Below are 22,500 nucleotides of genomic sequence, written 5' to 3'. Positions count from 1 at the left end.
ATGAGGGTGGTCTGAGGATGGGGAAATTCTATGGAGGAGAATAAAAGCAATGAAAGGGAAAATAACGCGAGGGTAATTACGCCATATGGAGCAAATCCCAGATGTAGTAGTAGTAGTAGTAGTAACAATAATAATGGTTTATAACAGCTCCTCCCGAAAAAACCCACCGAGGCCTTGAGATCTTCGCTTCTAGCAGCCTAATTACATTCCTGGGCCAACTCTTTCACAGATTTCCCATTCCTCTTTGTAATCTTTTTTCTCTTTAGAGAGAGAGAGAGAGAGAGAGAGAGAGAGAGAGAGAGAGAGAGAGAGAGAGAGAGAGAGAGAGAGAGTATTCCTTGAATTCTAACCCACATCCCGCTCCGAAATTGAAATAACTAAACTTAAGAAGATAGAAAAGACATTTATTTACCTTTTCACATAAACAACGAAAGAGTAATGTCACTATAATGTTTTACTAGAATATAATACAAAAATGTCGAACCTCTTTTGAACGTCTTTTCCCTGAATAATAATAATAATAATAATAATAATAATAATAATAATAATAATAATAATAATAATAATAATAATAATAATAATAATAATAATAATGAATACACGGAAGACCCAGAGAAACTTTATAAGAATCTAAATCTTTACATCATATATAAAAAAAAATTCTATATTACAATAATCTTCAGTTTTTTATTACTAAAAGCAAATCTCTGATATAACTTAAATATTATAGCAATCTTATATTAAAGCAGGATCTCTACATTTGTATATATATATATATATATATATATATATACAGTATATATATATATATATATATATATATATATATATATATATATATATATATATATATATATATATATATATATATATATATATGTGTGTGTGTGTGTGTGTGTGTGTGTGTGTGTGTGTGTGTGTGTAACTGATCACAAAGGTGACCTTTGAAAGATGGGTCAGCTGTTCGAGTGATTTTTTGACTAGACACAGCGTGCTTGGGTGTCATTCACATACCACAAGAAGTCAATGGTCGCAGAAGCTCCTTGGTGATAAGACACGAGGCGTGAAAAATGAGATTTCAGCTTAGAACATCCTAGAAGGTGAACCGGTTATAAAATCCGGATTTGAAGAAAGCATTCAAGTGGAGTACGTGTGTGTACGTGTACCTCGTGACGCCCCACAGTGTAAGAGGCGTGTCTTACCGTACTTTGACCTCAAATGATGTCACGAGAGTGTGTTTATATGTGCATTACATAATGAATATAATGGGAGTGATCATTGAATGAGTGGGCACTGCGATCCGTTATTGGCATAATTTAGCATGTGAACTGTGCAAAGGGAAGCACACACAAGGAGGCTGTGTGCCAGAGGACTTTTGTGAAGTGAGTACAACTCATAAACATTTTAGATCTTTTTTCAGACTCTGGAAAAACTCTATCCATGTTGCAGTGAAATCTTGTGGTTATGCATTTGTATTTTGTGAATTTGGTTTTTAATTATAACGCTGTTCTTTTACAGGTATTCCTTCCTCCCTCCTTCACGTTCCTCTTCAAGGAAGGGAGTAGTGTGACATTTTTGAAATGACCTGATTTTATTAACTGACCTGTTTATGATTTGAATGACAGATGAGTTATTTCTGTATTTTCCTTAAATAATTGGGTGTTTATGATTTTGGACCTTATTTCCTTAGAAGAATTTTGATAGTTATGTTGAATCATTCGTTTTTATTCTCCGTAATTTTTAGAGGTTATTTTCGTTATTTTTGTCAATAAAGGTTTATTTTTGTACCTAGTATCTCATTCCAGTAGTCCTTAGAATTTAGTTAGGTAAAGGTATAACTTATGATGTCGGCTCACGCTACACGCTATCACACAATATCTTGGGAAAAGCGAGATACCACCCTCTGTTCTTAAAACGGAGACCTAAATAAAGTATAGGCTTCAGGATTGGCCTATTACATAATATATATATATATATATATATATATATATATATATATATATATATATATATATATATATATATATATATATATATATATATATACTGTATATATCCAAGTTGAAGGCGGTTTCTTTATACATGATGAATAGCAGCGAGTTGGGGAGAAGGACAATTCGTTTTTTCCTTTCAGTGTACTTCATTTAGCTGACGCTTCAAGACTTCAAAGCTGTACTGGAATAACTTTTGTATTAAACAGCTAGTTCCCCAGTTAAATACCCGGATCACGTCAACACCTCTGTACCTCTCGCGAGTTTCCGTTGGAACCAAAACGGACCCTGAGTGTCACTCAGTTATTGCCTTCAGTACTACTCGGTAAACTTTGTTCTTTTTTATCATATTTCTTTTTATGCTTTCGTTTTTTTACGTAAAAAAAAAAACTTTTTTAACGCCTGAGTCTGTTTTTAATTATTATTCTTTGATTTAAAGCTTTTAAAATAGGACATATGGTTCCGAAACGTCAGCTAAATAAAGTACATGGAAAGGAAAAATGTAATTGTCCTCCCCCAAACTCCTTTGCTATATATATATATATATATATATATATATATATATATATATATATATATATATATATATATATATATATATATATATATATATATATATATATATGTATGTATGTATGTATAAATGAGAGAGAGAGAGAGAAAGAGAGAGACACACTCAGTTACCTTGGGCAGGAGCGCCTGAAGATTCTTCTTTGCAAAAAGCACCAGCTAACTTAAGGCTCATAAATTTCCCGATAAAAGACGACAAAGAAGGAAGAAGAGGCATCAGTAAATTACTTTGGCACTTTGTTGTGACACACAAGCGCTTCTTCTCGGTTGTCTCAGGTGCTCACTGTCTGTTTGAATGTCTGACTGTCCGATTGCCTGCCTGCCTGACTACGGTCTCAGTCAGTCTGTTTCTCCCTTCTTTCCTATTGTATATATACATACATACATACATACACATATATATATATACATATGTAAATGTGCAATATATACACAAGCCCACTCACACATACACACACACACACACACACACACACACACACACATATATATATATATATATATATATATATATATATATATATATATATATATATATATATATATATATATATATATATAAATAAATTTTTGTGAGTGAATAAAAAAACCACGAAAAACGGTGGAACAAAATGATGTACTGTTTCAAATTCAAGGTTCCTAGCAAAGCTTTCTTCCCCAACCATGGCTGAGGCACAGAAACAATTCCTGTCTCAACAATTTGACGTTTGTCCAGAAAGTTCGTCTTAACGTCAGATTTCTTGGCTGCTTTAGTGAAGATGTACGGGTCATATCAACACCTTTTTGTTCCCTCCCGTTACATGATCGCAGGAGTTCTAGATAAAATATAAAAAGGAAGAAAAAATATTATTCAAATAAAAAATAAATTTTCTAGTTTAACTGTACTTGCCAGAAACGACTGGTTTCATCTACTGAAAATGAATCTAGGACAAGAGCTTACCACTTAAAGCGAATAAAACTGTCATAAAGGAAATAAAAAAAAACAGTGAATCTGTAGGGGTATAAACTAATAAATATAAAATTAGAATAATATCAGGCATTACCAAGAGTTCGAACATGAGATAAAAATACGAGGACTGACATCGAACTTGGATAATTTACTTATAAGAAACCAGATGAAAATAATTTTATAAGCTGAAAAAAATATCAATAGGACATTTCATAGGAAAAAAAATTATGAAAAAATTATGAGAAATAGAGAAAAAACCGAATCCGTCGAAATTCCATCCAATAGTAAATCACTGGAGAACATAGATTTATGGAGACCTCTTCCAAGTTCAGGGTATGAATCATGTATTTGTGAAGAGGTCAGTCTCTCTCTCTCTCTCTCTCTCTCTCTCTCTCTCTCTCTCTCTCTCTCTCTCTCTCTCTCTCTCAGTTATAAAATTCATTTCCTGGAAATTCAAAGCAGTTCTCTTGATTTATGGCCCAAAGAGAATAGTCATCAAGATGGCTGTAAAAGATTTTATCTTTTGCGATCATTGAGTTTTATGGACCCCAAAGCCACTGTGGGAAGACAAAATTCCGAAATTAATAAGAGGTGAGTAATACCTCACGAACTAGAGGCACGGTCGCAGGAGACGCACACACACGCGTCTGTATACATGCATACACACACACACATATATATATGTATATATATATATATATATATATATATATATATATATATATATATGTGTGTGTGTATGTATACATATACATATATATATATATATATATATATATATATATATATATATATATATATATATATATATATATATATATATATATATATATATATATATATATATATGTGTGTGTGTGTGTGTGTGTGTGTGTGTGTGCGTTTGAGTCCTTACAAATATACTGACATAAATATACGCAGGCATTATATATATATATATATATATATATATATATATATATATATATATATATATATATATATATATATATATATATATATATATATATAATGCCTGCGTATATTTCTGTCAGTATATTTGTAAGGACTCAAAAACATAAAGTAAAGGAAAATATAAACAATATTCGTTCCTTTGTTGTAAGTAGATACCGTGTTTTTTTATGTGCAACCTGGGAATAAAGATCTTCTTTTTATGAGTTAATCAGCCCCTCTTCACACGTTCCAGTACTAAGTCATTTCTACAGACGTTCCTTTTTTATGGTCAAACTATAAAATACAGTTCATTTTATGACCGAAATAAAAGATATATTATAAAATGACCCTTTTGAGTTCTTGTTGTTTGATAACCGGAAGAAAAATATGGAGCATTTAAATGGATATATTTACATATTTATCAATGAGCTCTTTTCGTGTCGTTTTCACGCCAAGTTAGTGGTACTTATTATTATTATTATTATTATTATTTGAAGGGAGTAGACCCTCTTTTAAACAGGTCTTATTAAAAAGGATGGCTGTATTATGCGAATTTATCTTATATAGTGTCTTTTCTATCCTCCTTATGATTCGCTTTTCAGGCTCAGCGATGTTAGTCAGTAACTGGCCGATATTCATGTTGGAAAAGGACAGTGTGCGGAATATTGGAAGTATTTTATTACAATATTCAATCAGAAATCGTTCGTCTGGGTTCAAGTTCTATTGTAGGTACCGTCGACATGTTTCGACCAGCTCGTTGGTCATCCTCTGGACGTGGTTGCAGGAGGTCTGAAGAAACGAGGTGCTCGGGTTGGTATTTATAGGGGAGGTCATGATCGGTGCTGAATTATGATTGGCTGCCCGGGGCATGTACCCTCGGGCGGAGCCTTCCCATCCAAGTTCTGTTTTCGTCTTGCGTGCGAGCGGCGTTGTAGTGCTGAGGATGAAGAGAAGAATTTCGATCCTCGGATGTTTCTGTTGGAGTCATGATGATGTTTTTGAGGGCGCGTTCGTCTTCTTTATATTTATGATGAAATTTCATCATAAATATAAAGAAGACGAACGCGCCCTCAAAAACATCATCAAGAATAATGTCAGCCCTGTTGACTCCAACAGAAACATACATCTGGTTATCTATTACAAGAGCAGAAAGACGAGCAGCCTGGTTATGCGCAGCAACTCAGCCCCCCCTCAGCAGGACCCCTTGAAGAAAACCAACGTGGTATACCGGTACTCATGCCCCGTCCGAGGATGCCTCGGTTCTTACATCGGTATGACCACCATGCGTTTCTCCAAAAGGATTTCCTGCCACGCCCAAGAGGGGGCTATCTTTAATCATGCCAGGACCGTCCATAACCAGAAAATAGCAAGAAATGACATAATCACGAACATCGAAGTAATTGACCAAATTACCGACCACCGCCGCCTACGCCTCTTGGAAGCATTGCACATTGGGAAGGAGAAACCAACACTCAACATTACGCAAGAAACCTTTCTCCTCCCCACGGCAGCCAGGAGACATGCACCGAGCGATCCCCATAGCGTACGAGCAAATCAAAATTCGGCATCCGAGGATCGAAATTCTTCTCTTCATCCTCAGCACTACAACGCCGCTCGCACGCAAGACGAAAACAGAACTTGGATGGGAAGGCTCCGCCCGAGGGTACATGCCCCGGGCAGCCAATCATAATTCAGCACCGATCATGACCTCCCCTATAAATACCAACCCGAGCACCTCGTTTCTTCAGACCTCCTGCAACCACGTCCAGAGGATGACCAACGAACTGGTCGAAACATGTCGACGGTACCTACAATAGAACTTGAACCCAGACGAACGATTTCTGATTGAATATTGTATGTAATAAGACTTCCAATATTCCGCACACTGTCCTTTTCCAACATGAATATCGGCCAGTTACTGACTAACATCGCTGAGCCTGAAAAGCGAATCATAAGGAGGATAGAAAAGACACTATATAAGATAAATTCGCATAATACAGCCATCCTTTTTATTATTATTATTATTATTATTATTATTATTATTATTATTATTATTATTATTATTATTATTATTATTATTATTATTTATAAAAATCTCATAATGACGTCAGTGTAAATAATTATAAAAAAGAATATAAATAAAACGGGAGCTTTCCTGAACCTTCTCGACCCTCGTAATATATTTACACTGACATCCTTGTGGATTATTATTATTATTATTATTATTATTATTATTATTATTATTATTATTATTATTATTATAAGTTCATATGACTATAGGCATCAGAAAGAAGAGCCCAATTTTTCTGAATCCAAAGTAAGTTCATAGCTATTATGGCTATCAATTTAATTTTGTTTGATACAATACATGGTCACTGTTATATGAAAATATCATGAGCACCTTCAGTCATATAAACCATAAGAAATGAAACTGGCTTCCTAAAAATGAGATACCATGTTTACTCTCATTGGTGTACTCTTTTATCTAATGCCCGGGAAAAGCATAACCGTGTTAGTTTAACGTTTTATTGAGATGAAATGAACGATGAATGTTATGAGACAATGTTTCATTCTCGCAAACATAGATATTTTTTCAGTGGCCAGTTGGGAGAATGCCATATTTAATAATGAAGCATACAACTCTGTTCTGAATTAAATGACCTATAGATAACTCAGTTATTTACACACATAAACATAGAGACATAAGGATAAACAAACACAGCTCCACATACACAAAGACATACAAACACATAGGCCCTTTTGCTTCTGTTGCTTCCCCGTAGAACCGAGTTGTCTTTGTCACATTCTCTTTGTTTGAGAAGAAGGGCGGAAGTTCTTGTACCCCATTGTTTCGCTTCCCTCGTGGCTATAAACACTCACATTATATTCTAAACCATCACGTTTGGTTTAGAATATAATGTGAGTGTTTATAGCCCCAAGGGAAGCGAAACAATGGAGTACAAGAACTCCCGCCTTTATTCTCAAGCAAAGAGAATGTAACAAAGACAACTCGGCTCTACGGAGAAGCAACAGAAGCAAAAGGGCTTATGTGTTTGTATGTCTTTGCGTATGAGGAGCTGTGTTTGTTTATGCCTGTGAATTTGCGTTTGTGTGTGTAAATAACTGAGCTATCTATTGGCCATTTAATTCAGAGCTTCATTATTAAATATGGCATTCTACCAACTGAAATCAGGCCACTGGAAAGATATCTATATTTGAGAGAATGAAATATTGTTTTATAACATTCATCGTTCATACATATAGGCATATATATATATATATATATATATATATATATATATATATATATATATATATATATATATATATATATATACATATATATATATATATATATATATTTCTATATATAACATATATATATATATATATATATATATATATATATATATATATATATATATATATATATATATATATATATATATATATATATATATATATATATATATTTCTATATATAATATATATATATATATATATATATATATATATATATATATATATATATATATATATATATATATATATATATATATATATATATATATATATATATGTATGTATGTACAGCCAGAACAGGTGCATAAGAGTGTATTCATACACACACAAGTATGTATGTTTTTTTTTTTTTTTTTTTTTTTTTAGCTGATAGGTAAGATGGGTGAAAGAAGGGTGAGGGCAGTTAGCTAGCTAACCATGGTAGGGAATAGTTTAGAAAGTGAAATATTAGTAAGAGTAATGTCAAGTGTGGTTTATCCACAATTTTATTTAGGTAAGGGTACAATTTTTCTAATATTATCACAATACCAATAATAATTTTACATTATAACAACATAGTAAATTGTACATATTGCATATTTTAAATTTTATTTCTTATTAGTATAATCATATTTAAAACATAAAATAAAATAAAAAATTAGTTCCAATTTCCTCATTTTAACCTTGATGTTAATTATCATAATGATTTTGCATGATACCTACTTAGTAAATTTTAAATATTACTTTTTCACAAGGCTTTTCTAAATAATATAATGGTTGAGGTTCATCACGATGAAGATATGAAGATACTCTTCTCCACCATCTGTGGTCTATGTTGTTTGGGTGGTTTCTCTCTTCTGCTACGGATTCTTCTGTTAATTCACTGTTGTACTGATCTAGTTTGCTCCATATGTTGGTTGCCAGTCTGTATAATCTTTGATTAATTGGTTCTACTTTGTATTTTTTGTGTATTTGTTCTATATTCAGACCGTCATCTTCTTGATTGTTTCTCACTGCGGACCTTAGTATCTTATTTTGGAATTTTTGTAATGCACTTATATTGGAAGTCGATGCTAAACACGTGGGTATTGGTGGATATTCCATTATTGGTCTGATTAGGCTTTTGTAGAAATGGATTTTGATATTTGTGTTCATATTCCTAAATCGTTTTAGCTTTGTATTTTGTGTTCTTGCTATTCTTAGCCTTTCTCTCACGTGTCTTGATATTCCTCTTTGTCCGAATTGCATTCCTAGTATTCTTGTGCTTTTACTAAAATTCATCGGTTGTTGGTCTAACATTATTTGTGCAGGTTTGTAAGCAGACACTGATACTAGTTGGAATTTAGATTTATTTGTCTTTATCTTCCACTTCTTTTCAAACTGATTTATTCTTTCAATTTGGTTCATTGTTTTTGTGCTACTTGTCTTTTCAAAGTTGGATCCCTTCTTCGAGTGCGTTTTTCTGGGTGTATAATTATTTGAGTTATATCATCTGCAAAGCAGACATCAGTACAGTACTCTGGTGGTGAAGTCATATCTGATGTATATAATATGAATAGTGTTGGACTGAGTACAGATCCTTGTGGGACTCCACTTTGTAACGGGAATGGATTCCCTATGTAATTTTGTGACTTGATTGCTGCTGTTCGATCTTTGATGAAGTTGCATAGTATTTTCTCAAAAATGTCTGGAAGGTTGAGATGTAATATTTTGTATTGAAGTCCTTGTATCCATACTTTGTCAAATGCCTTTGTTATATCTCTACATACTAGGTTACATAGGTACCTTCGTCTTTGTGATAGTGCAATACTCTCATATATTGTTGCTATTGCAATCTGGGTCCCTCTTCCTTTTCTAAATCCATATTGATTATTATTGTGTAGCTGATTACCTTCTAGGAACAACACTAATCTGTTGTTAATTATTTTTTCAAATATTTTGCCCGGTACTTCTAGTAATGATATTGGTCTATAATTCTCTACCTGACTAGTATCTTTTCCTGGTTTGGGTATCAAAATCATTATTGCATTCTTGAATATAATTGGAAAATATCCCATTGAGAGGGCCCAGTTGTATATTTCTCTTAATTTTCGAGTGCAATGTCTGGTAAATTTTGAATTATGACCTTGTTAATTCCACTCTTTCCTGGTGCTTTGTGTTTAAAATTTTTAATTATTATTTTGATTTCCCATAACTCTATTTTCCTTGTTAATGGGCAGTCTTCATTGAGTCTGCTAATATCAGCTGCATGATGCGGATTTGCTCTGTTTCTATGTTGTTCAATGAATTCATTGACTATTGTCTCATGTTGGTTGTCGAAATTTTGGTTATCCTCCTGCGTTATCTGGAATATTTCCTGCCAGTAGGCCTTGTGCAGTACTTCCTTCTCTTTGTCATCATATATTTTCTCATTCCCATGCTTTATGTATGGCGAAGTATTAGTTTTGCTTCCCATCAGTCTTGCAACGGAGTTCCAAAATTGTTTTGGGTTATTGTACTGTATTTCTGTGTTTTTTATTAGGTCTTCCCAATTTTGATGATATAATCTTGAGTTTTCTTGTACTAACTGTTCTTGTAATGACACATATCTTCTCATTGATATGTTGTTCCACCCTGTTATCAGTACTGTGTTTTGGATGTTGTTGTAGTGCCATTGTATCAATTTCAGCTTATCACTACTAATAGGATGTGGAAGTGTGGTGTATTTAGTTATGGGTATATGATTTTTTATTGCTTCCTCTATATTTTTGTACCATTCTTCAAGCTCGCCATCTACTATTTCTTTTGTTATTTCTATTTCACTTGAATTTATTGTTAGTTGTCTACTTATTCTTTCTTCTATTTAATTTTTGAAGCTTTCCCAACTTGCTCTTTTTATATTTGGTATTTCTAAGGATGGAATCATTATTGGATTGGTTGACAGTGTAATTACCATTGGTATATGATCGGAGGAGGTTGCTGGTCCTCTTGTAACGGCAATATTGAGGTGAATTTTATTATTTCCCAATATTATATCTGGCTTTCCTTTTCTGTTATTTGCTACAAAGGTATCGAAATCAGGTCCTAAGTGTATGATATATTTTTATTTATTAATCTGACTATTTCTTGTCCTGTGTAATTAGATTGCCTATATCCAAATATTTGGTGTCTGGCATTTAGATCGGCAATGAGGTAGGTTGGTTCTCTCCTGTTCATTAACTTCATGACATCCGGAAGTGGGAAATAATGTCTTCTTGGCGGCTTATAAGCTGTGGCGATCACTATTGGTCCTTTGTTAGTTTGAATTTGGACTGCTAAAAAGTCGTCTTGGAAATCATCTATTATCTTATGTCCAATATTACTCTTGATTGCTATTGCAATTCCTGCAAAGGAATTGCAATATGCAAAGTTTTGCGTATATGTATTATATCCAAACATTTTCAGAGTTTCATTTCGTTTCATACCATGTTCATTGATTAATATTATGTCAGGGTCTTCTTCTCTATATATATTGTATAATTCAAATTTCTTTGTTTTCCAGGATTTGACGTTGTGCTGAATTATTTTAATTCTTCGTAGAGTTGGGTCCATTCGAGTTACAGTGGTCTAGTAATTTTGTTCTTTTTCTTTCACTTTTCCGTTTTCTGGTGTTATTGGCTACTGGCGTAGTACTTTTGATGCTGAAGTTGATCCCTGTGGATTTTGTAAGATGGGAGAGTTGGAGAAACCTGAGAAGCTTGGTAGTGAGGCTTGTATTTCTTCTGTTAATTGATGCTGCGTTTCTTGCAAATTACTTATGCGTCCTGAGGATGGATTGGTGAGTTCGAGTCCGAACTGGGCTCAATTCCGAGTGTAAAGTCTTCTTCTGATGAGTCGTCTTCTGAGCTCTCTGCTGTGTTTTCTTCATATTGTGTGCAGTCTTGCATATCTTGTTGTATATCCTGAGTTGCTTGTAAATCTTCTGCTTTGCTTGTATGGTTTTCTTGTCTTTTATTCCTTTCCATGGTGCTTGCTATCATGTTTATTGTTTCTTTAGAGAAGTGTATTGTAGGTAAATTGTTATCTGCTAATATGCTGTTTATTACTGAGGGTAGAATCCTTCTTGGCGCAGCCCCAGTTTTATTGCTAAATTTGTTATTATCGTGATTCTTGTCTCTTCTTGTATTCTACTTATATTATTTTGGATGTTATTTGCATTAGCCTGGCAATTTCCTGTATTAGTGGCTGTCACTTTGGCGTAACTTGTACGGTTGCTTGTAGTAGATGTTGCATTTCTGTTTGCTTTGATCTCTTGAATTTTTCTTTTTGTTAGGGCCTTTCTCACTGGGCATTTCGCTGCTAAAGTTCTATGTTGTTGATTGCAGTTAACACATTTTTTCGTATTTTCTTTACATTCTCTGTATGTATGATCATGTGATGAACATTCAGAGCATATTTTATAGTTATTATCTTTAGGGCATTCCTTAAGCAGATGCTCATAAGAGTAGCATCTGTAGCAAAATGACAAATTTACAAATATATCCTCTTCAATGTGTTCACTTGGAATGTATTGGTAGGCTACAAATAATCCTCTCTCTATGGCTCTCTTTGCCATCTTCGGTGTTTCAAACTTTATTTTCATGGTGTGGGAATTGTTTTGGATTTTTATCACCTCATCCACTGCAGCCCATTCGTTTTTCCTCTCGATACTGTCTTTAAGGTCGTCTTCTCCGTATTCTACCGTTGTAGCGTCTAGGTATTTTGCTACTATAGTTTTCATGGAATTATATTCTGGGGGGTCTATTACCTCAAACTCTTCATTTGCAAAAACTGTCCTGTTCTCTGAATTAAGAATCTTTTCTGAGTCATCTTCGTGAACATTGACAAGAAATGCTGTGTTGGCGTGGATTCCTCTTTGGACCCTATACTAGCCTGGATGGCGCCTATACACTGCCATAACTTGAGCCGTCTACTTGGCTCGTCATGCGGTTTAGGACTATTGTCTTGTATCTTAATCTTCATTTTGAATCATGTTATTTACTACTTTCTTGAAGTTTTGCCACAAAGAAGGGTGACACATAAGCCTATGTATGTATGTATATTATGTACAGCCAGAACAGGTGCATAAGAGTGTATTCATACACACATAAGTATGTATGTATATATATATACATACATACATACTCGTGTGTGTATGAATACACTCTTATACACCTGTTCTGGCTGTACAAAAATGTGAAGGCAATATGTCCACATATCTCACAAATATATAAGTACTTAAACTATTCCCGTGAGCAAATTCAGCAGGAATCTAATTGCAATATGAAACAAGAAAATTGACTGATTACATTCTGTAACCTGGAGTCGCAAACGAGGAATTAAGTGAATTAATACGTTTACGGATTTCGTAGCTGAATGGGAGAGTAATGAGCACCTAATTATTTGTTTGACTAATTAGTATATAAAGATATGAAGCGTTTTTAGTAGAAAAAGTACGTTAAAAAAGAATGCCGAGTGGAATAATAAATTCGAATTATTAATTCCTTTCCAACTGTTTTTAAAAATCATCCCATTTAATAATAATAATAATAATAATAATAATAATAATAATAATAATAATAATAATAATAATAATAATGAATTCATTTATTTCAGCTCGGGACAATATACAGAGATAAATAATGTAGAAACAATACAGTGCATAAAATTAAGGTACACGGAATAAGAAGTTATAGTAATAAACGTCTACCCCCAAATAGTTCCTCAGAACAGTGACAACAATAAGAACAGTGTTGACTACAACAACAACAACAACAATAATAATAATAATAATAATAATAATAATAATAATAATAATAATAATAATAATAATAATAATAATAATAATAATAATTTTTCGTTAGAGAACATAGGCAGATACAAATTTCAGGTACGGTTTGCTATATATATTTACATCGAAGATTTATAATTAATTGTTTATAAAGTCTACAGTTACTGAGCATTTTCCAAAAATTCTATTTTGAATAAACGTAGAGCGTTTCATAAACAAAAGGACTGTCTCCCTGGTCTTATGGTAAAGCTAAAGCGTAGCTAATAAGCATGTAATTGTTGTAGAGGTGTGTTCATTTAATTTATTTGGTGAGGAATATATTGTAAATGACGGAATATTGTCACTTCAACGAAATTGACAAGGATCAATTATAAAAGGTCATATCAATGTATTGTCATTCATATACCTTTCTTCCTTTTCATCTGTGGAGAGAGAGAGAGAGAGAGAGAGAGAGAGAGAGAGAGAGAGAGAGAGAGAGAGAGAGAGAGAGAGAGGAGCATACATCTCTGGACATGTAAACTAATTTGGAGGTATCTGATAAAACTACTTTTGAAGCTTCCTTCTCAAGACTAAAGAATTTAGGAAGTTTGATAAATTTTAAGGGTCTTAAAGAAGTGAAGATGGGCATTTAGAGGTTGACTTCGTTTTATGTAGGTTTTGTTTATATACAGAACGTGTAACTTATGAATACAGCAAAACACTCAAACACGCTTCCACACAAAAAGCGTACATGAAGACAGCATGTGAGAGAGAGAGAGAGAGAGAGAGAGAGAGAGAGAGAGAGAGAGAGAGAGAGAGAGAGAGAGAGAGAGAGAGAGAGAGAGAGAGACAGACAGAGAGAGCACATATGAGAAGACGAGGAAGTGTTATGAAATACATATTCTGCTTGCAATTTTAACAATAAAATATATAATTCCTAACTTTAATTATTTGGTATAAAAAAAAAACATTACTTCCTGTAGTGTTAATGGGTCCTACCATGCAAACCATTTCACAGCTTTAGAGAACAAATTCATGATTTCCCAAAGCAAACACAATTACTTTAACTTAAATAAACTTGGAGGAAAAAACACTAGATCTCATTCCTGCTTCCCTAACTGGATATCACTATGTGCAAAAGCTCTGCATAGAAATCCTTTATTCCAATATTATCATGAATTTGGGTTAATCCCTTCATAATTTCCAAGAGTCATTACAAAACCTGGTGAATTCTGAAAGACTAAAAGCAAATTGAATTCGAGCAACACCTTGCATCCAGTCCTTTCTCTCCAGAGGCCCTACCTACATTCAACAGAAATCTCTTTATCCTACTAACAGGATTTTAGGATTATCTTCAGAAACCGTAAACTGTCTCACTTAGGGCATTATTATTATTATTATTATTATTGTTAATCGTAATTCGGAAATAATCAACTTGGCCAAGTCCCCTTCCCTCCCTTCCGAGGCAGGAGATGTAATTGTACAGCTTTTGCAGTAGCTGAGATATTACATTTCACATCGTGGGGTTGGTTAAGAGTTCAAGGTTGAAATATTGCTTCTTTGGGTGCAAAGGAATATAAACGAATATAGACGTGTATGCATGTGTTTATATATATATATATATATATATATATATATATATATATATATATATATATATATATATATATATATATATATATATATATATATCTATATATCTATATATATATATATATATATATATATATATATAATATATATATATATATATATATATATATATATATATATATATATATATATATATATATATATATATATATATATATATATATATATATAATATATCTACAGTATACACACACACATATATATATATATATATATATATATATATATATATATATATATATATATATATATATATATATATATATACATACATAAATTTATATATATATATATATATATATATATATATATATATATATATATATATATATATATATATATATATATATATATAATCCAAAGTGATATGCGTAAAATATACACCGTTGTCAGAACGCTCCTTATTTTTTGTATACAAGAGTGCAATCCGTATACATCATAAGTATACAGCGATTATTATTATTATTATTATTATTATTATTATTATTATTATTATTATTATTATTATTATTATTATTTGAGAACTCGAAATAATAATAATAATAATAATAATAATAATAATAATAATAATAATAATAATAATAATAATAATAACAAATATCGAGATCATTGTTACCCAGTTACAATAGCAACCACGATCGTCTTCCGAGCAAAACAAAATTAAGGCGAATTAAAGATATACAAAATAAAACGACTTGTGACCCAATTAACATTTCTAGGAGCTTCCTATCTTCAATAAAATCAGAGGAAAAGTACTAAAAGGAAAATTTGTGAAAGGGGAGATCAATAAACAGGTTAAGAAATTAAGCAACGTCTATAAAAAGGAAGGATTGCTAATAGGCTCCTTGCAATTTTCCATGGGATTTATTTTTATTTAAGAAACTGGAAGCTAAAGGCCATTAACTTAATGTTCAGTAATTTTTTTATGTTATTTCTTATATATTGTACGTAAAAGTTACAACCATGTATTTCCAGATAAATTCAATGTCACGCAGTTCATGACTGATTCTTACGAATGAAATATATATATATATTTTATATATATATATATATATATATATATATATATATATATATATATATATATATATATATATATATATATATATATATATATATATATTACCTGTTCTTGTCTCTCCCACCTATTATCTCAGGGTTTAGACCAAGTGGCAGATATAGTATGGGGTCCTGACACCATTGTCATACAATGTAGGGGAATTGTTTGTGAGGAAGAAACAAATTAAGGAATAGTCTGAATTAGTCATGGCAGGAAGTAGGCATGCTAGGTTGAGCCTTAAATATTCTATCGATATGACCTGTTTTCTGTGAACCTCTTTGCTGGTCGCTAATTTTGTTTTTCAGACACCTGAGGAGTCACTCCGCCCTCCGAAGTTAAGGGAGGTCCAGGACACCAGAATTCGCTCTCACTCCTTCGCTAGTCACCGAGGTGAACAGACGTATCCTTTAGCACCAGCCCTTGGTGCTCTGTCTTTATCCACTGGTAGCCACATATATGTAATTGTAAACCAGGCAGACTGAATCAACTTCATTGCAATTCAGCTCAACTGCACAGGGTTTACAGGTATGTCTGGATTTTAGCAATTAATGCCAGTGTCTGTTTCTTTCACTCAAATTTCTCATATTTTTCCCTTGTTTCAGTATTTCCACTCTCCCATGTCAAGCCCTTTGTCTACAAACCTAGTATGTCAATTTCCCTCATGACTTAAGTCCAGTACTGAATTGATATTGCTCAGTAATATAAATTAAAAAATTCCCCATTGTGTGAATCCTTGCTAATCAAATCTAGAGTAATACATTACTGCATGGTGAATAATTATTTCAAGTGAGAGAATCTTTTGTCTGTAAATGCTTATCTAGAAATTGTTTCCAGAGTCTGGTTACCTGGCCCATCAAGTTCTGCAACCTGCACCTTGTGAACGTTTGCCTTAGAAGAATTCATCTTACCCTTGCCAACGCCTAGATAACATCTCAAAGGGATATTCATTGAGAACCACATGTTACAGCTCCATCAAGAGTTTCCCTTGCAGAATATTAATTCCATTGCAGAGTATCAATTTCATTGTAAAAACCAGTTACTGAAGAGTTGCTATAAGATTCTTGTTGTTTTTGTTTTCTTGGGCTATAACCTTACCAGATTTATTCCATTTCATCTGTAACTATAATTGTTGTGGCAAATTGAGTGTGCAAACGATGTTGAATTGCAAGCCCACCAAGATTAATTCTAGTTGTTTTAGTCATGTAAATAAAGTAATCAAGATAATCACTGGTTTCCTGGCGACCTAACCCTTCTTTTGCTTGTTTAAACATAAATTACAAGGTAAGTGGGTTCACTGTTTACATTTGTTGCTTACGTGCTAGGAGCTGGGTGTTGGTCCATGAGGCAAACCTTCAATTAAAATTCATTTCAAATCCCCAACCCTACCCAGCACATAACAATATATATATATATATATATATATATATATATATATATATATATATATATATATATATATATATATATATATATATATATATATATATATATATATATATATATATATATATATATATATATATATATATATATATATATATATATATATATATATATATATATATATATATATATATATATATATATATATATATATATATATATATATATATATATATATATATATATATATATATATATATATATATATATATATATATATATATATATATATATATATATATATATTAGATTCACTGAAATTTACGATCCAGGGTTAAAGAAAAAGAGAGATTAAAAAATAAGTATACGTTGTTATTCCCATTTACCAGTTTCCTTCCTCCTCAGTCCATTATCATGCATGATGCATAACACTTCCTTTAACCACAGCAATTTTGGCCGAAAAACTCAATTTCCGAATAATGAAGAAGACGGACAGAAAAATAACCTTATTTACCGTTTATCGACTCCATTCGGCAGCCTTTCAGTACGAGGGAGATTACGCACTACATTATTTCATTATTCAATCTGAGGAAGTAGGTAGTCGTGCGTTAAACCTTTGGGGAGAAACTGAGCGGGGAAGGATAATGGGATAAGTTATTGCTTGTGCTTTTGCATGCAACAGGTAGCAATCGCGTCATTCTCAGGTATCTGGTTTGAAGACTCAGCGTCTTTACTTCCGGGGGATTAATCGTTTAACCGTCCTGGCGTGTTGAATTCAAGTAAGGGAAGACTGAGTTTGGATATTCAACGGTATTTGTGGCTTAATATTTGTGAATTATATATATAATATATGTAAATATATATATATATATATATATATATATATATATATATATATATATATATATATATATATATATATATATATATATATGTGTGTGTGTGTATGTGTGTGCATACACATACACACACAAATATATATATATATACAGTATATATATATATATATATATATATATATATATATATATATATATATATATATATATATATATATATCTCTATATATATATAATTTGTTAAAATTTACGGACCAATGGTCAGAGAATGACCGATTTCCACATTGATAATAACAAGGAAATAACTTTATTTAAATCGACTAAACTCTGTAGCCAGCACTTACCTTCCTTAATATCTGACAGGACTCCTCTTTAAATGTACCTTTGGGTAAGACTCCTAAGAAGAGAGGGCTCGGAAGTGGCGTTGTTTACTCCTGGGACCTAAAACATCTTGAGCGTAATTTATGTCTTTGCGCCAGAACGAGGTGACAAATTTATTCATTTAGTCGGTGATTTCTTTAATTTTTATTACCTTTGGATTTGTCAATTTTTTGGGGACACCATAAAAGAATATATGATTTTGCCATTCACCGTTGATATGTCATAAAAGTGTCAGTTAAGAACTTGAAGGCTCACTTATTAAGGTAAACACTAATTATATTTACATAACGTCACTTAATATTATTGTAATCGATGGAATTTACTGGTTACTTAATCATTCACAGTTCATAAACCTTAAAATCAAACGGATAATGAGAGCACACCTTTAATCACTACGTAAAACAGTCGTTACATATTATAAAACTACACTTTCGAAAACCATTGATAATTATCATAACTCCAGCCACATTTACAATCAAACATTTTCTTTCGCTGGGTCAAGAACAAACATTTGCGCGAGTTATCGTAAGTTTCTTAATTTTACGACACACGTGGGAAACTCACGACCACTTCTGTTACGACCCAAGCGTACGACGAACACAAGCGGGAGTGTCGTAACGAGGGAGATTTTAGGCGTTCGAGAGAGAGAGAGAGAGAGAGAGAGAGAGAGAGAGAGAGAGAGAGAGAGAGAGAGCGTGTGTGTGAGAGAGGGAGACATGTAGAGAGCAGTCTCTCAACGCTGTGTATCAACTACCTCCATACAGGCGATGAGAAACACTGGCGCCAGCAAAGCGAGTATACGACCCCTGGGTACACCGCTGTTGTTTTGGCATCCCCTCCTCTTAGCCCCCCCCCGCTCCCCCCACCTCTCCATTCTTTTCCCAGATGGGCCACTCCCAAATACTATTCCCCTTTTCCTGCTGCCTTGACTCTCTCTCTCTCTCTGCCTCTTCCCAAACCACAACACGTGTTCCGCATCACCGTTTGGCCAGTCACGTCTCAACTACGTAGGTCTACGCTATTCTCCCTCACTCCTCAGTTCCCTCACAGAGACGGCCACTTCATTCTTCTTCTTCTTCTTCTTCTTCTTCTTCTTCTTCTGGTTTACCGATGCTATTTTCACGAAAGAACCTCCTCCCCTCTTACTCCCCCCCTCATGCTCTCCTACCCTCCCACCCTAGATAGTGTCATGATTCCTAAATCATTTGCTACAGACCCATATTTTTTTTTTAAAAGGATGAACTGTAAACTCTTGTTTGTCCAACGTCAAAAAAATGGCAGTAGAAATTATCACTATGCTACAGCGGTATTCCCGAAAACGTTTTAAGCGCCGCAAAGGCAAAAGAATTTTTTTTTTTTTTATAAACAAGAGCACTAGGTTTACTTGAGGGAAAATGTTTATAAATGCAACAGGTCACTGCCTGAGTGTTTTATGCCTTCTGACGTCATAAAAGTCACTTCTGGTAGTGTAACTGGGCTGACAAGTTTCTCGCTGGGTTTTGACAATTATGTTTTCGTTCCCTTTTTTCCTCTAACAACCGACTTTTTTAATGTATTCTTCATGCTCCTGGAACATGTGGGCAAAGAGAAGGGAATATCATATTTTTTTGAGTCATGCTTGCATTTTTATACTTTTATGATTAATTAACAAAACAAGCAAAAACATTTAAATGACCAGCCTAAAAGAAATTTACCACACCCTTCATTACATAATCATCGTATTTTCTATTGCAATTTCCTTATAAATAAAAGACAATCATTTAAGAACTATCATATTAGCAAGTAAGTTAATTTGCTAAATCAGACTGATAAACAAATAAATAACCGAAAATTCAGCAAAATTATTTCATATGGCTAATATTCTGGCACTCCCACCCCCTTCTGATGTCTTATATATACTGTATATATATATATATATATATATATATATATATATATATATATATATATATATATATATATATATATATATATATATATATATATATATATATATATATATATATATATATATATATATATATATATATATATATATATATATATATATATATATATATATATATATATATATATATATATATATATATATATATATATAGAGAGAGAGAGAGAGAGAGAGAGAGAGAGAGAGAGAGAGAGAGAGAGAGAGAGATGGATCAATCTGTTTCGCAATGCTGAGTGAACAGCCAGGATTTTATTTCATCTGTTACACTACGTCAAGTGATTCACGTCAAATAAACATACTTTTATTATATCTTCATCCATTTCATTTATTGTCTTGAGAAGAGCAGACGATCATTTGCTCGGATGATTTTCATGGCTAATATTAAGCTCCAAGTGTCATTGTGTTTTATTATTTTATTTTTGCTACAACGTCATATTTCCCCTGCATAACCTTACTCCCCATTCTTCTATACACAAACATACATACATACATACATATAAATTGTATATATATATATATATATATATATATATATATATATATATATATATATATATATATATATATATATATATATGTGTGTGTGTGTGTGTGTGTGTGTGTGTATGTATATATATACATATATATATATACATATATGTGTGTGTATGAGTGTGTGTGCGTATTTGTATGGCAATGAGCTGAGGTACAGGAACCTCCAGTGAAGCCAAGCGCCGAAATGTGGGGACTTTTTCATCTTAAAGTTAAGAATGTAATGATTATGACAATGAATTATTGTAAATCTCTCTCTCTATCTCTCTCTCTCTCTCTCTCTCTCTCTCTCTCTCTCTCTCTCTCTCTCTCTCTCTCTCTTCTCTCTCTCTCTGAGAGATGTATGCACTAATATTTGGCACATGTCCCAGGTTCAGGGCGAATACAATGCATCACTAAAAGAAAATAAAGTGATTTATCTTCAGCGATGACTTGTCAACAAAAGGAATTAGCGCGAGGCTGCACAAAGCTATCTCAGGTTACAATAATAATAATAATAATAATAATAATAATAATAATAATAATAATAATAATATCCTTCATTTCAGCTCAGGCCGTACAGACAAGGTACAAACTATACAATGAAAAATTTATAATCACCAAGTAAAAAGTTGTAAAACAGATGTTAATAATAATAATAATAATAATAATAATAATAATAATAATAATAATAATAATAATAATAATAATCACAGTTAGACACCAACTAAACAAAATGCCCAATTGGAAAGCCCCAGGTCCCGATGAAGTCCATGGATACTGCCTCAAAAACTTCAAGGCCTACACCCACGAATAGCAGAACAACTCCAGCATTGTATCACAAACCACCATGCGCCCAAATGGATGACCACAGGGAGAACATCCTTAGTACAGAAAGACAAGAACAAGGGAAATATAGCAAGTAACTACAGGCCTATCACCTGCCAACCATTGATGTGGAAGTTACTAATAGGCATCATCAGTGAAAGGCTATACAACTACCTAGAGGATACAAACACAAATCCCCCACCAACAGAAAGGCTGCAGAAGGAAGTGTAAGAGCACAAAAGACCAGCTCCTAATTGACAAAATGAAAATAAAGAATAGCAAGAGAAGGAGAACCAACCTAAGTATGGCATGGATTGACAACAAGAAAGCCTTCGACATGATATGCACACGTGGCTAATAGAATGCCTGAAAACATATGGGACAGAGGGAAACACCATCAGCTTCC

General features: G+C 32.7%; 1 protein-coding gene across 2 annotated transcripts in view; it reads right to left on the bottom strand.

Moving 5' to 3' along the window:
• The window catches only part of LOC136843689 (zwei Ig domain protein zig-8-like), a 190,274-nt gene extending 170,658 nt beyond the window's left edge, over window positions 1-19,616 (bottom strand). Inside the window, exons 1-2 of one of the 2 annotated variants that reach the window (XM_067112254.1) lie at window positions 19,563-19,616; window positions 18,772-19,161 (exon numbers count right to left, since the gene is read on the bottom strand). The gene's annotated coding sequence lies outside the window, so the exon portion shown is untranslated. Of the gene's footprint in view, window positions 1-18,771; window positions 19,162-19,562 lie in introns of those variants that run through there. The other variant, XM_067112255.1, reaches the window with a different exon arrangement.
• Window positions 19,617-22,500: the final 2,884 nt, after the last annotated feature.

The sequence above is a fragment of the Macrobrachium rosenbergii genome, chromosome 12, assembly GCF_040412425.1.
Source record: "Macrobrachium rosenbergii isolate ZJJX-2024 chromosome 12, ASM4041242v1, whole genome shotgun sequence".
Taxonomy (NCBI): domain Eukaryota; kingdom Metazoa; phylum Arthropoda; class Malacostraca; order Decapoda; family Palaemonidae; genus Macrobrachium; species Macrobrachium rosenbergii.
The sequence above is the reverse complement of the archived record's forward strand: the minus strand, read 5'-3'. Positions and strand labels throughout refer to the sequence as shown.